The sequence below is a fragment of the Alnus glutinosa genome, chromosome 4 (assembly GCF_958979055.1).
Source record: "Alnus glutinosa chromosome 4, dhAlnGlut1.1, whole genome shotgun sequence".
Classification (NCBI taxonomy): Eukaryota; Viridiplantae; Streptophyta; class Magnoliopsida; order Fagales; family Betulaceae; genus Alnus; species Alnus glutinosa.
Window position 1 is genome coordinate 11,440,992 of NC_084889.1, and position 16,641 is coordinate 11,457,632.

Consider the following 16,641-nt stretch of genomic DNA (forward strand, 5'->3'; position numbering starts at 1 on the left):
TGGTCTATATATGGTCTATGGTCTCCCTAAGAATTTTTAAGTGGTAGCTCTTGATGTCTTCACTTTCCAATGATGCCACCCAAGCTCATACCTAATTGCTTTACGTATATATATATTTTACTATAAAACATATTATAGTAAAGATAACTAGTTATTGCTCAAATATGATTAAGTTACCGAGTAAATATAAAGGACCAATGAAATTTCAGTATTGTATTAAATATATATATATATATATTTTATCTTTTTATGTGCTTTAACTAACAGACTTTTGGTTTTTTTTTTTTATGATATCTTTAGAGGTTGGAAATTAAGGAAGGGGCGGTTCCCATTCCCCTCAAATTAATGCTAAGCATTTAATTTATTAATCTCGCTTTCATACAAAAAGCAAAAGGCTTCTTTCTGTTGGTTTGCTTTGGGAGACCACAGGCTATGATTCCTTTACGGAAAAGAAAAGGGTTTAAAAGGTTGATCGGTGGGATTTTGATGAGGTCACTCCGACATCAAAATTAGCAAATATATATATATATATATATATATATATATATATATATGTGTGTGTGTGTGTGTGTGTGTGTGTGTGTGTGAAGGAAGGGAATTCGAATGAGCAAATATATGAGACCGTTACGTTGGATTGCATATACCTGATGGGCGCTCTTGGGCTGCGTTTGGATATTGAGTATTTCGAATATGAATAATATTCTGAATCTGATTGCCAATTTCAAGGCAATGAAAATGTGTTTGGATGTTGAATATAATTTAGATTCTTTTCGAATATGTGTTTAGGTGTTGAATTTTTGAGATTGAAAAAAAGTATTTTATAATGGTATAAAATGATTGGATTTAATGAAAAGTTGTGTATAATGATTGGTACGGTAAAAAATAATAAAATTAATAATAAAAAAAATTAAAAACAAAAAAACAAAATTTTTATTTTTATTTATAAAACAAAAACAAAAAAAAAAAATAATAAAGGAGAGAACCGGCAGCCACCCCTCAGGAGGGGGGTGGCCTGCAGGCTTTCGGGTCACCCCTGGATCTAGGGCTGGCAAAAGGGGTACCCGACACGACCCGTTAAGACCCGCGACCCGTTTAAGCTAGACCCAAACACGACCCGTTTATGTTAACGGGTCGGGGCTCCAGACACGACACGAACACGATTATTTCACGGGTCACCCGACATGACCCGTGAAACCCGTTTAACATAATGGGTCGTATCGGGTCGGCACGACCCGTTTGAACATTCAAAGCTAAGGCAAGCAATTATCTCAAAACCAAATCAAAATCCACAATCAGAACCTCAAATTTCAACTAAATGTTTCACTTTCAGCAATCAAAACAAAATCAAATGATTCAAATCAACAATCAAATATTCAGATCGCAAAATCCATCAAAAATTAAAACTTTGCCTACTTGTAAATATTGAAGTAGAAATTAGAATCAGTAGATATTGAAGAGGACCTAAAGGTACCCGTACTAGAGCCCAAACAGTGCCCTGAGTTCCAACCTCCAAGCTCTTCAATTTCATGGCGCAATCGGACTCAGGCGTGGGGAGTCGGGGACTGCAGACTAAGGCCCGAGCTTGAACGAGTCCACGACCGGCGACTCGGCGAAGGGAGTTAGCAAAGGGCACTGGGGCTTCGAGGACGGACGCACTGGAGAGACCGTAGGGCACTGGGGCTTCGAGGACGAAGAACCAGACGAGGACGACGGCGCAGCAGAGAGACTGGGAGAAGAAGAAGAAGAAGAGGGGGGGGGGGGGGGGGGGGACGGCGTTGAATGAAAAAGAAAAGAAGAAGTTAGGGTTTTTTTTATTTTCTTATTTTAGCTAATAATAATAAATTAATAAATAATTAAATAATAATTTAAATATATATTAAAAAAAAAAAAAAAAAAAAAAACATAATCGTGTTTGGCGGGTCACCCGCGGGTGACCCGCGACACGACCCGTCAAGCCAAGATAAATGGGTCGACCCGTTTAAGACCCAAACCCGCTAATTTTGTGTCGTGTTCGTGTCGGATTATCGGGTCGTGTCAAAACTGCCAGCCCTACCTGGATCCATTTGGGGTGGCCCGAAAGCGACCCCTAGGGCTCAGGGGTGGGACGTGGCCACCCCTAAGGCTTTTGGGCCACCCGTGGATCCATTTGCGGTGGCCCGAAAGCCACCCCTAGGGCTTAGGGGGTGGCGTGTGGCCACCCTTGAGGCTTAGGTTTGAGCCACCCCCAGGGGGTGGCTCGTAGTCCACCCCATTCTCCTATTTTTCTTGTTTCTTTTTTTCTAAAAAAAAAAAATTTTGCCAGCTTTGATTTCTGCGTTGAAAAGAAAATGCACCTCGAAATTCACTGTCAATTCATGATTTCATCACCTCGAAATTCAAACCGCATTTAAAACAATATTCAACATGCAGATGGGTTTTATTCCTCATGGATCCAGGTTCCGGATTTTTGAATAAAAATCCGATTCAAATATTAAAAAATATTCGAACCAAACGCACCAGGCCAGCGTCCCTCTTAAGGTTTTGAGGGCTCTAGCCAAAAGCTTATTAATTTCCTTGGATAATTAGTGTACGAATCAATCTATGAGAATTGAGGTGTGTGCCTTTAGGCTTGTTAACAGGTTGAGAAATGTTTTCCTTACAACCCCTACCCAACTCCTACACAACCCTCCTCTCACATTGTGCATGTAGGACCCACACAATGTAAGAGGATTGTGTGAGAGTTGGATGAGAGGAGTTGTGAATGAATCATTTCTCTAACAGGTTTTTCCAAGCCTACCGGGTAGTCGTTGGAATTTGGGCCATCCAAAATTAAGAACAATCAGCCAACCAGGTAACTTGATATCCTATTAATTGTCTGTTATAATTATTGCTTCTCTTTTTTGGATTTACTCTACCAAAGCTTCTTAGTTTTTTTTTTTTTCCAAAAAAAAAAAACAATGTTAAATTTTAGTGTGTGATTTAATTTAATCTTATAAATTATAAAAATCTATTAAAAAAAAATTATTTTTGGTGAAATTTGTAGGATTTTAATGATAAATGTATACATAACTTAAAATTTTAGTCATAAGTCAATATTGTGAGGAATGATACAAGTCATTTTTTTGTCATTCATTTATCTTTCATCATTAAGTTTGTGATTGATCACTATTAAATTTTAATCAAGTGGTGATTTTAAAAGCCACATCATTTTTAGAGGGACACAAGAAGAACACAACAATCACTTATAAAATTACTCAAATATTTTAGATTATAACTTTGTTTAGATTATATATATAGGGCCGCCCCCCCCCCCCCCCCCCCCCTTGATAAAATCTTTGCTTTATCCCTAAAAATTATAATTAATACACTAACAAAAATATATCTAATTTGATTAAAAAGTACTAAACAACAAGGAAGGAAGTATAGCCTCACCTAAAAAATTTGGAAAATAATAAAAATCTTTATGAATGATGAAATTGATGATATATAACTGACCGGATATCTTGTCATACATTGCCCGGCCACCCCACAAAAGCAAGCCGATAAGTCGACACGAAAGAGAAAACAGTCACAACCGGTTCCTGCTTTGAATAATTCGGCCGGAGTGCGTGCCCACTTATGTGTGACACCATTGGTGCCGGCGTCCTTGTCTTGCAAATACAGCAATATATATGAAGATTGAAATTTGTAGTCCTCCTTTTGGTCTTCTACTTTTCTCTGAGCTTTCCTTTTCAGGACTGAAGATTACACAGGTTCACGCGTAACCTCAAAAGTGAGCCTGGCGGATTAGGATTAGGCTTATCCCACTCAATCTCAAGATATGATGGTGCTCTCAGTTTCAGAGTAGCTTTATGTTGATGGGTCAACACTCCTCGCATTACACAATTGCAGTTTGTTTTTGCCCCTACAAAGCTCCCCTATCAGCCAAGTTTGCTCAACTCACATTTCACTTTCATACCCTCAATTACATCGCGACCATTTAGTTAAACGTGTCAAACTCTTCAACTTTGATACGATCCATTTACATTAACAGATAACACAATACGACGATCCGCCTAACCCATTTAATAAATTTAGTTGTGTTAGGTTGACTTAAACCAGTTTGACCTATTTAGACATGCATATGAATTTAAATACAAAAAAAAAAAGAAAAAAATTATGCGGGTCATTCATGGGTCAAACTGGTAAATTTTGGGTCGACCCGAATTAATACGAACACGATTATACAAAATTCTAACCCGCCATTTTTGTATTCAATTTTTCAAATTGAATTTACGGGTAGTATAAAAAATTGCCAACACCTTGCCGTTAAAGAATAACATAAAAAAAGAAAAAAAAAGGAAATTATGATGGCCCACTCCGATCGGATGGATAGACTAAAAAGAAAAACTAAGAAATTGCTTATCGTTATCCAACCGGCAGAGTAGTACGATGGTATGTCGAAGGATTGGCTTGATGTCCTTGTCTTGGTAGGAGAATTATGCTTGTTTGGAATGAAGTGCCATTTCTTGGTATTCCTCCACCTCTTGTTTTGTCTCAATGTTCAGATATTAGTCTTTGCATGCTTATAAATCATGTGATTGCTAGTGCTTGTCGACAGTGAATGTTAAATCCTCGAGACATGGATTGATAGTGATACAATTGTTTTGATACCAATTTTTTGCATGTTCAACTTCAGTTGGATGGGGTTGATAGTCCAAATTGGCATCCAACTTTCTCACTGAATCCCCCTCCCCAAACAAGAAATGTCAACTTAAGTCAGTTTTCTGGGCCCATAATTGGGCTAAGAAAATTCCAGGCCATTTCCTCAACTTTGCAGCCCATAATTTAATTAACAAAATACTCTCAATCTTCTTTGTCTGGCAGTTGTTTAGAGGCAGTTTTGGAGTAGAATTTGTTTAGAAGAGTTCTTGTAGGAGTATAAGCTTTGATGAAAAGTAGTCCAGTCACTACAAAAAAACTTAGCATTTAGTAACGTGTAAAATTTTTCACGTTACTAAATTTAGTAACGCTCAAAATTTTTCACGTTACTAAATATTATGCCAATATAATTTTTTTTTAAAATTATATAATTTTTAAGAATTAGTAATGTTACTTATTTTACACGTTACCAAATTAGTAACATGCAAAATTCTGCATGTTACTAAATATTATGTCAATATTTTTTTTTAAATATTAAAAAAAATAATATAATTTTAAATATTTAGTAACATACAGATTTTGCACGTTACTAATTTAGTAATGTGCAAACTTTTCCACGTTGCTGAATTATTAACATTTCTAAATATTATGTCTATATATTTTTTTTTATTTTTTGAGAGATGATATTTTTTATTTTTTAATTAGTTATTTTAAAAAAAAAATTATATATATTAGTTTTTTTTTTCTTAATTTATAGTTTTTTTTCTAAAAAAAAAATTGTTCTTTTTCATTTTTTTTTAATTTAATAGAAAACTGGTTTTACTTTTTTCTTTTTCGTTTTTCAATTTTAATAATTTAATTTTTTTTTTTCATTTTTCTTTACTTCTTTTATTTTGGTTTTAAAAAAATAACTTTTTTTTTTTTTAGATTTTTTTTTTTTGAAAAATTGGATTTTTTTTTTTTTTTTTTTTTTTAATTTTCAGTTAATTTTTTCTTTTAATTTAATAGAAAACAGGTTTTTCTTTTTTCTTTTTCGTTTGTTTTTTTTTTTTAAAAAAAAAAAAAAATTGTTTTCATAATTTTCAGCTATTTTTTTGTTTTTTTTTTTTTAAAAAAAATCATTTTTTAATCTTTAATGTTTTTAATTTGTTTTTTTAAAAAATAATTTTTAGTTTCTTTTTTTGAAAAATTGGTTTTTTCAACCGGAGTAATGATCGATTGGATGATTCTATTGATCCTATGATCATGTCCTGATCGATCGCACGTTAGATCGAACCGATAACTGTGTCAAGTTTGATTGATCGGATGTTCCTGTCACAATAGATTAGACCGATGCACTAGGATGAATTAGATATTTGATCAAACATTCACCTGTGTCAAGTTTAATCGATCATTTGATCATATCACGATCAATTAGGAATCCAATTGTAGGCGTTTTTGTAACGGGATGAGGAAGAAAAAAAATAAAAATAAAAATAAATGAAAGAATTAGTGACGTTTTACATTTAACACATCACTAATTAGTGACAAATATTATATCGATTCTATGATCCTGTCATGATCGATCGAACAAGTACTTATTAGGATCAATCGCACGTTAGATCTAACATTCATTATGTCAAGTACGATTGATCAAACTCTATCACAATTGATCGGACTAATTAATGCACTATGATCAATCGGATGGTTTATCGATTATATTGATCCATCGCGATCGATCGGATGATCTATCACAATCGATCGGAGCGATCATATTGATATATCACGATCGATCGGATGATATATCGATCCGATTGATCAATCACGATCGATCAGATGATCTATCGATCATATTGATATATCACGATCGATCGGATGATATATCGATCGTATTGATCGATCACGATCGATCGGATGATCTATCGATCATATTGATATATCACGATCGATCGGATGATATATCGATCCTATTGATCAATCGCGATCGATCGGATGATCTAACGATCTTATTGATCGATCACGATCGATCGGATGATCTAACGATCCTATTGATCAATCGCGATCGATCGGATGATCTAACGATCTTATTGATCGATCACGATCGATCAGATGATCTAACGATCCTATTGATTGATCATGATCAATCAGATGATTTATCGATCCAATTGATCTATCACGATCGATCAAATGATCTATCGATCCAATTGATCTATCACGATCGATCAAATGATCTATCGATCATATTGATCGGATGATCTATCAATCCTATTGATCGATCACGATTGATCGGATGATCTATCGATCCTATTGATCGATCACGATCGATCGAATGATCTATCGATCCTATTAATCTATTACGATCGATCGAATGATCTATCGATCCTATTGATCTATCACGATCAATCGAATGATCTATCGATCCTATTGATCTATCACGATCGATCGAATAGGATCGATACTATCACGATTGATCGGATGATATGTTGATCTTATCAATCGATCACGATCGATGGGATGATATATCGATCCTATTGATCGATCACGATCGATCGGATGATCTATTGATCCTATGGAGCTATCACGATCGATCGGATGATCTATTGATCCCATTGATCGATCACCATCGATCGGTTGATCTATCGATTTATTGATCGATCACGATCGATTGGATGATCTATTGATTTTATTGTTCAATCACGATCGATCGGATGATCTGTCGATCCTATTAATTGATCATGATCGATCGGATGAGCTATCAATCCCATTGATCTCTCACGATCGGTCGGATGATCTATCGATTTTATGGATAGATCATGATCGATCGGGTGATCTAACAATCGTATTGATCTATCACGATCGATCGGATGATCTATCGATCCTATTGATCAATCATGATCGATCGGATGATCAATCGATCCTATTGATCGATCACAATCGATCGGATGATCTATCGAACCTATTGATCGATTAGGATCAATCGGATGATCTATCGGTCCTATTGATCTATTACGATCGATCCGATGATCTATCGATCTTATTGATCGATTCTAGTGATTACGACGTGTCAAATGTAAAACATTTCAAACATTTATACTAATTAAGTATTAATAACTAATTACTATGTTAGTTTAACATACTATATAAATATTATTATCAACGGATTATAATATAAAAATGTGTTTTTATAATTTTTAATATGTGTGTTTATAATTTTTTTATTAAAAAAAAAAAAAAAAAAAAAAAATTGATTAAAAAATTGAAAGCTATGTATATAAAAACAATTTGTGTATTTTTTTTTTAAAACAATTTGTATTAAAAAAAATTTCATAATTTTTTATAAAAATTAAAAAAAAATTGATTACTATATATATTTAATAACGTGCCAAATTTGGCATGTTATTGATGTAATGGGCGCGTAGCAAATTTTTGCGCGGCCAAGTTCACTCCAATTTTTTTTCCCCAAATTTTTAAAATATCTGCCCGTCTAAAATTTGTTTCCCCAAATATTTAAAACTCTCACTTCTTTGTTTTTGGTTCTATGAGGATTTGGTTCTCCGTTTGCATTTGGTTCTATGAGGATTTGGTTCTCCGTTTGCATTTGGTTCTAGGTAATTCCTCTTCCCAATCTCAGTCCATATCTCGGTTTGCTTTTTTTTTTTTCTCCCTCTTTCTTTACGATTTTCTTCTTTCTTTTTCTCATTTTGTTCTTACAGTTTCGCCCGCCCGAGAGGAGCAGAGATCCGGAATCGGAATGGACGACGGGCAACGGCGACGCTTGGGAGTGATGAGCCGGCGCCGGAGGCCCACCCGGCGAGCTAGTTCCTGGCAGAGTGGTTCTCTCTCTCTCTCTCTCATCATTTCTTGATCGGTGTTCATCTGGATGAGTGGCGTTTTGATCGGTGTTCTTGCTTTGCTTTGGTTTTCATCTGGGTTTTGAGGTTTAACTGGCACGTGGTTTTCTCATTTGGGTTTCGATCGGTGTTGGTTTGATTTGGTTTTCATCTGGGTTTTGAGGTCAAATTTTGGTTTTAATGGTTTGCTTTGGTTTTCGACTAGGTTGTGGCTGACTTTGGTTTTGTTGTTTGGGTTTCATCTGTGGTTTTCATTTGGTTTTTTTTTTTCCCAGTCGAACGAAGACACGATCCAGATCTAGCCATTCTCGAAGAGCCATTGCTCACTCTGAACTCGGACCTGGAGAAGAATGCTGAATCTTCCTTCGGAACCCCGAATTTCCAGAATCCGGCGGGGCTCAATTTTTCAGTCAACGGGCGTAGAAACGATGAAGAACAGAGGCGGGCCGGCGGCATAATTTTTAGGGTTTTTCAACATTTTATTTTTTTAATTTTTTTACATAATTGTAGTAACGTGTGTTCACACGTTACTAAAAATAATAATTTTTTTTTTTATACATACATTAGTAACGTTATATATATATATATATATATATATATATTTTTAATGTTAGTAACGTGATACTAATTTTATTAGGTTACTAATTTCAGTAACATGCAAAAAATAATAGGTTACTATTTAGTAACGTGAAATACTTTTGCGCGTTACTAAAAATGTAGTAACACACAAAAGTGTTTCGCATTACTAACTAGTAACCTGATGACAATTTTCACGTTACTAAAATTATTTTAGTAACAGATTGTTTTGTAACCTGAGCATCACGTTACTAAAGTAAGGTTACTATGATATAGTAACCTGCAAAAGTGCACGTTACTAAAGTAAGGTTAGTAAAACCTATATTTTTTGTATTGAATTAGTTGTTTAGAAGAGTTCTTATAAGACTAAATAAGCTCTTATGAGCAATAGTTTAGTTGCGGTGGGATTATGATTAAAGATTGTTTTGGAGTATGAATTTGGTTTCATTTGCTATAAAAGAGTAGAAGATTGAGAGAGAGAGTGCCAACGTTGTCCCCGTATTGATCGTTTGGAGTAACTCTTTGAGCATATGTTGTAGCAACTTGCAGCATTACTATACGTACTAAGGTTCAAAGTTTATTGTTGAGAGAGAAACTTGAAGAAGAGAAGACCATGGAAGAGAAGACATAGATGAAAGAAGGCTCTGGTGTCGAGGTGAGAGTGTCACCTCCACTCCATGCAATTGGCAGTGGCTAGCAAGACGAAGAGGAAACGATATTACACTCTTGAACATGAGCTAGCACCTAAAGATGAGGTGTTGCAATATTACAAAAAAAAGAAAAAAAAAAAAAAAGGACTAAAGCTCTCCAAAATATGAAGGAAAAAGTTCCCAAAATTGCAGGGTCCCATATTTCTTTCTGTCAGATGGTTGGATTAATTGTTATTCAACATGCATATGAGTTAGCATATACAACACACACACGAAAAAAATTAAAAAATTATAGAAAAAAAAACTTTAATGGAATTATATACTATTAGGGGGGGAGGGGGTATTTGGTCTTGTCTAAAAAAGTTCCTCCTTTAGGCTTTGAGGACAAGGTTCTCCTGGATGGGAGGAAAATGTTAGACCCCAAGATGTTCAATATATAACTAATATTGGCAAAAGCAGGTTTGGAGTAGAATATGTGTAACGCCCAAGAAAATAAAAACACATAAAATACTATCTAAAAACATGTTACGGGAATGTTCGAGAAAGATAAGACAAAACAGAACAAAAATCGAGGTTCAAAAGACAAAATTAGGGCTTTTATAATAGAGCCCAATCTACTAAGAAGTATGCCTGATTCACCAAGACTAAGGACACATGGAAAAAATAAGGATATTTTGAGGCTTGATTGACCAAGTCAAGTGTTGATCGACCAAGCCTATACTTGGTGGCTAAGTCAAACTCAATCTGATTTAGATTTGATCGATTTGACTCGATCAACCGAGATGCATGGCAACAAATCAACAAGCTTGATAAAAAAGAGCCCGATCAACCGAGACCAGTGCTTGGTCGACCGAGCATTGTAGCACCGACTTGAAACTCTATAAATAAAGCCTTAAGTAACGTTCAAAACTTGCTCAAAATCTCATTATCTCTTCTAGAAACACTTAGAGGGGTGTGAGAGGCTTGAGGGTGAGGTAACTCATTCAATTCATCAAAATCATTATTAGGAGAATTTGACACAATATTATCAATTCCAAAAAAACCCACAGAATCAATTTCTTCAACGCCCAAATCAAATACTTCACTTTGGGGCTTTCGTCAAATACATGATGTATATCATTCTCATCAACAAGATTTTATGTGTTATTCGAAAGACTTAACTCGTCCAAACAATCCTCTGGGTCATATGATGAAGAACTTACCATATATCTTCATCATCGATGTCGGTATCATAAGTTGGTGGAGAATTCCAATTCACGAACCATTGTGAAGGATTTTCAACATCCCCTTCATATTGGAACTCCTCATCAACGAACTTGACTTTTTTGAAATCTTCATTCACACACTCATATTATTGGAATTCCCCATCAACAAACTCTCCTTCCTCATTCACATAAGATGAATTCAATAGATGGATTTGAAGCCTGCAAACAACTATCAAGGCGGAGGGATGTCAAGCTTGAATCTTGTTTCCCATCAATTAGTGTGAGCTTGCACCATAGGGTATCCCTCTGCGCTCTACGCTCTGCAAAAGGGTTGACAAGTTCACTCTCAACACTATACTTGTCATCTTCCTCTGCATGATGCATATTTAATTGACGATGACGACTGTTTGGACCACCTATGCTGGCATATTAATCAGTGAGAGCCGTAATTTGTGCGATGATATGGGCACCAACTCGTTCTCCAAATAGCTCATCAACTCATGAGGTGAATGAAAGGTAGTGGGTTGGCAAATACAAACAAAACAAGTATCAAAACTCTTCCCAAAACCAACAGTCAATCAAGGACTCAAGGTATTGGTACGCTCGAGTCTAGACGACTCCATACGTGGATTTTAAATTTATATGTTTTACCACTCGCAATAGTACGAATCAATTGTACTATAGTAAGGGTTATCAAACCACAGAGATTGTGGGTTGTTTTGCGTAACGGGATATTTAAAGTTTACGTATCTAACTTAATTTAAGAATAAACACAAAAGTAAAGTTGTAGAATTGAAGCTACAACGAGTAAAATAAGAAAAGCGGGAAATGAAAAAAAACTTAGGGTATTGATCTTATCCACTCCTCAACCGATAAAATGCTTAACGTCTATATGGATCTTCCTAATGTGCATGATATGAGCGCATAATGGGCGTCAACCATTATGACGACCTCGACACGAAAACACTTTCGTTAAAACGTAATCATAGAGCACCTAGTTTCACATCAATCACTTACCACGTAAAGACTTAAACTATAATTGAAAAACAATTACACTACCAAAGGTGTGGGGGATTGATGCTCCCTAACTTACTACTCTATAACACATCCTAATAAGCATACACAATACATGAAAACCCTAATTAGGCCACAATGATAAGATATCCAGTTTTGCACTGGTCTATTCCATGTAAAGATTAAACTACAATGAAAAGATATTCTACACTACCAAAGGTTTGAAATGACCGGTGCTCCCTAGCATACCCTATAAGGTAACTCTAATAAGTAAACACATATCATGTCAAAAAGAACCATTGCAAAAGACATCGTTCTCTTTCAAGAACGTTGATTTTACTCAAGAAATCTAAGAAAACTCATAGACAAGTTTGACTCTTTTTCATGAATAAATAGATTGGAATCTTGAAAACAAAACCTTTTAGCATGGGTTTTGAGATCCTCTAGCCCTTCACAATCATCAAACACATCTAGAAAATCCTAAGAACCTCAAGAACACTTCATGGTTTTTGGAGAGGATTTTGATCATACCCTAAGAACTAATTTAGCTAGACATAATTGAATCTAATTTAAGCATGAAAATTAATGTAAACAGTAAAGGAAATTAAGAACAACAACTATATTTAACTTCTAAAATTCGGATACAAGAAAAGGAAGAAAAAGAAAAGCAAACTAAGCTAGAAAATTGAAGAACAAGGAAGAAAATACAAAGGGAACAAGCTCTCTGGATTTCGGTCCAGAGAGTAGCATTAAAGAAACTAAAAAGCAAGAAAATTAAGTTGATACAGCAAATTCGAAATTCCCAAAAGATGCATGTCTAGACCTAAATCCCTAATCTCATATATATAGAGAATTGGATTGACAAAAGACCATCAAAATTAATTTTAGCCGCACAAATAGAGCTGGTCGGTGTTCATTTCTGTCCACAAAATCCAACTTATGATTTGAATTGCATAAAGAATACAAAAGATCTTGAAATATCTATCTTCTGGAAGACGGAGAATTCGATCGATCGATCGCATTTCACTCGATTGCAATCGGTCTTGTCCTGGTTCGATCGATCGCATTTCGCAAGATCGATTTTTCTTCGACTGATGAACTTCGATCGATCTAAATTTCGATCGATCTCATTTAAAGTCGATCGATCTAATTGCCTTAGCCAATTCTTCAACTTGCAGGAATAATCTCGAACTCTAAAAATGACTAAAATACCCTTGATGTATTTCCAAGTCTAATTCAAGTATTTTGAATTAGATTTCAATTAAGATCTGAAAATAAGACAAAACACAAAAACTACAACAACACGTTATATATACAACAAGAACTAGGTCTAACAAATGCAAATTAAGGGGTCTTGAATCGAATAATTCAAGACTTATCAGGTATGATAAAAAAGAAAACCACTATCAAAGTGTTTCCCATTGATAACTGATAAAAAAATACACAAAAGTTGTGGCTCTAGACGGTCATAACATATATTTATACTACCTAGATTCCTAAACCTAAGAAAACACTTAAATAAAGTCGATTCTATAAAAATTTCCGCCACACGTTCAAACCAGACCCATCCTCATTTGAACGAGTTGGGGGTTTCGTCGTATACTTGCTTGAATTCACAATTTCCTCAACGGCACATTCGAGCCCAAATTTAGACAAGCATATGAGTGCTTCTTTAAAGACGCCGTTCGTACATGACTTCAGACGAGACATTGTAGGAGCCATTATGCCAAATTGATATCCCTCATAACCAGCTCTTGTTCGAACCTAACTTCAAACGAGCAATTCTGCCGTCATCAAACCACCTATCGTTTGAACGAGTCTCTAGATGAGCAACACTGCCAATCCAATAATGTGTCTTCATATGCTCTTCAACATGCCTCGTTTTAACCCAGTAAACGTTGGGATTAGTAAACTTCAAAGAACGAAAAGTCCTTCTAAATGAGCTTTCCAACGCCATAAAAAATGCCCCAATCCAATGTTAAGATTATGAGATATGACCCGTTTATTAAAGTAGGTCTGATTGAAAACTACCCTGCATCAAAATATATAATCGTGCTGTGATGTCCCGAACATTATTTGTAATTTTAAGAATAAATTTAATGGGATAAATGACTAAAATTAGATTGACGACTGAAAAATACAATAGGACACGCAGAGAATATTTTATGGACCAAAGGAATAAGCTATATAAAAGAAAAATAAAAAATAAAAGAAAAGGAATTGGAAATTGAATAAATGAGAAAATGATGTAAAAATATGTAAGTATACATGGAGCGTCTGGACGCGATATTATGGGCGTCCAGACGGCCCTTCTTGGGCGCATGTTCGCAAGTGGACGCACGTCCGGACTGGAGACAATGCCCGTTCAGACGGTACCTGTTCTGCGTGAGGCGGACGCCTCATTTCACGCACGTCCGGACGGTTTATGATAACCATCTAGACGGGGTTTGTTTTAAAGAGGGCAGAACGCCCTTTTCTTCTTGGCAGCTCAATTTTCTTCCCTATTTCTATACAGTTTTTCACCTAAAAACCGTGATATCTTGAAATCCAGCCGTCCAATCTTAGATCCGACTTCAATAACATAATCCTCGAAGCCCGATCTACGTTTTGACCAAACGTTTCGAAGTAAATCGCTAAACTCGCATTTTTTGAGATTTTTAATAAATCTTGTAGAAATGAGTTTAACTTAGTGTTTTCTTTAGGTTTGGTGTGGTTTGGAGTGGTTTGGAGTTACTAAGAGCTTCCCGAGCATTTGGTCTTTGCTATTTGGTAAGTTTTCCATAGACATTAGTTTTGGGTATTTTGTTAAAACGCTATGTTATTGTGATTAACTCTAAGTAATGCTCATGGGTTAGCAATATTGGGTTTATTAAAGTAATTATGAATTATGGATAAATATTTAAGAATTTAAGAATTTTATTGGTAAATTAGCAATGTGGTTTTTTGAGCGATTCAAAATGCTACCTAGTGTGATTATTAGTTAGAATGTTAATTAATGCAATGTATTGTATTTTTAGCGGCACTTTACGGTTGAACTTAGAGTCGTTTGAATATTGGGAGTACAGGCGATCTGAGGTGAGTATTCTACTCACTGAGAAAAATATATATTTTTATATGAAATAGATTGATAAAAATATATATACTGTTTATGAAACCGAACCATCCATATGATGAAATATATGTTTTGGATAATTTGATTAGTTTCGATTATATTCAAACTATATCAATGATGTTTAAGAATTGATGCATGAGTGAAATGTGTTGTATGGATTTAAAATGTTTGAGTGTGTGATGCGGTTGGGATTTAAATTACGCAAATTGTTTGAGAACATGTCATATTGAAACTGTTTACGTTTTATGAAGAAACTATGATTTGAATGATTTCAAAGTATTTGATGAACTGTTGGGCTTGTTTAGTTTTAAGGGAACTTGATTTAGCAACTGCATGATTTTACAGCATGATACAGTAGTGAAACATATACTAGCCAGGCACAAAGCATGTAGTATAGAGCATACATACAACATCAACACAACAGTAACAGAATGCAGTCAACACAGTTAAACAACAGTTATCAGCATTATGGGGAACCCAAGCCCCAGTAGGCCCAGTTTCATGCATATCATGTATAACATTGCTTCATGGGTGATGTCTTATGTTATGAGTAGCTTTTACTAGAATTGTTGGTATGCATAAGTGTCTTAAATGAAAAGCGCTTATGATATTTCTATCGGATAGTTACATGTGTTAAGATACATTGAACTTGAATGTACATGGATACATGATTGCCCAGGTGCGAGTAATGGCATGTCTATGAGTAAGAAGGTTGACTGTTGTTGTTCTTCAGGAAAGATGTGTTAGCATAATTGAGTTTAACTCTAGTGTTCTCATGATCTACTGATGTTCAGGGCACGAAGCTGAAATACGATTAAAGATGGTGTTGCGAGTGTTTTGCTGAAGGATGTTATCTTAGTATGGAAGAGTGAGATGCCATGTTTTATTGCTTAAGACTTATGTGTAGATGTGATATCTGTGATGGAGTGATTATGTGCACATATGTTTGAGCCACCGTTGAAAAGTATTATTATAGAGGGGTCTATATTTAGAATCTTCCAAGCGGTAGACTGGAACTTCTATATATTTTCACAGTTATATAGTATGTTTTAATGTTTTTTGAATAATCGATGTTTATTGTATTAACTATTGGTAAATTGTGGTTGATATAGTGCTCGCACGACTAAAAATAAAATAAATGTTGGTTCATTGTGAAAACTCAGTTAGTTTTATATTACTGAGGTCTTAGTATGTTTTATATTGAGACGGTAGACTCATTCTTTCACCTATGCGGATGTGGATACCACCACAACCGTGTAGATGATATTCCTATGATTACAGGTACTCCTGAGGCGGATGATGATCCGGTAGTTTACTATTTGGGTTACTACGATTGAAGCTCGTAGCGACAGTCGTAGTGGGATAGGACTATGGTGTCCTTATTTTGAGTACTTTTGTATATGGCTTGTAACGTATGTGTCACGTATTATTTTGTATGAGCCATTATTTTGTAATAGTTTTATGTATTTAAACTTTAAACAGATAGGCTTGTGTTATGGCTCACTTTTGTATAGATAACATGTTTATTTATAGTTATGCTTTTCCGCTATGTTTGATGTATCATATGTATTCTGCTGTAGATGTAACTCTGTATATCAGGTACATGTTATGGGACATGTGCCTATGTTGGCTGA